Genomic DNA, 826 nt, shown 5'->3' on the forward strand with positions numbered 1-826 from the left:
CCTTTCTTCAGTACTACTGGACTTTAGTAGTATTTTTCCTATTGCGGCTTCTCAACGTAGAAGCCACATCACCCTTTTCTTTACACATCCCACATTCTCTTCTTTTCAGCCACAACTACTTAGTTACCTTAGTTTCTTTTTTTTTTCCTTACTTCTGTTGGAGTACCTATATCTTTCTTTTTACTTTCACTCCAACAGAAGTTTTCTTCTTTTTGTTACACTGGCGCCCAACGTGGGGCCCGAACCCACGACCCTGAGATTAAGAGTCTCATGCTCTACCGACTGAGCTAGCCGGGCTAGCTCATAAGAGGAAAGTGAACTAAAAGAACTACTGTCTTAGAACCATAAAACGGTTGGCACCACGCATTGGGCAGCCAGTGTAACAAAAATAAGAAAACTTCTGTTGGAGTGAAAGCAAAAAGAAAGATATACTCCAACAGAAGTAAGGAAAAAGAATAAAGAAAAGAACTGGTATAAAAATCAATCTGCAAAATAGTATTTTTTTTTATTTTCCTTTCTTCTGTTGGGAGTATATCTTTCTTTTTACTTTCACTCCAACAGAAGTTCTCTTATTTTTGTTACACTGGGCAGCGGTGAGAAGCCGAAGTAAGAAAAATAAAAAAAAAATACTACTTTGCAGATTGATTTTTATACCAGTTCTTTTCTTTATTCTTTTTCCTTACTTCTGTTGGAGTATATCTTTCTTTTTGCTTTCACTCCAACAGAAGTTTTCTTATTTTTGTTACACTGGCTGCCCAATGCGTGGTGCCAACCGTTTTATGGTTCTAAGACAGTAGTTCTTTTAGTTCACTTTCCTCTTATTGTA

The 826-nt window shown here is 36.8% G+C and overlaps 1 non-coding gene across 1 annotated transcript; it reads right to left on the reverse strand.

Moving 5' to 3' along the window:
- Window positions 1–224: 224 nt before the first annotated feature.
- On the reverse strand, window positions 225–297 carry Trnak-cuu (transfer RNA lysine (anticodon CUU)). Its single transcript has one exon. It is a non-coding gene; the product is annotated as a tRNA-Lys (tRNA).
- Between the last annotated feature and the right edge of the window lie 529 nt (window positions 298–826).

The sequence above is a fragment of the Diabrotica virgifera genome, chromosome 3 (assembly GCF_917563875.1).
Source record: "Diabrotica virgifera virgifera chromosome 3, PGI_DIABVI_V3a".
NCBI classification, from domain to species: domain Eukaryota; kingdom Metazoa; phylum Arthropoda; class Insecta; order Coleoptera; family Chrysomelidae; genus Diabrotica; species Diabrotica virgifera.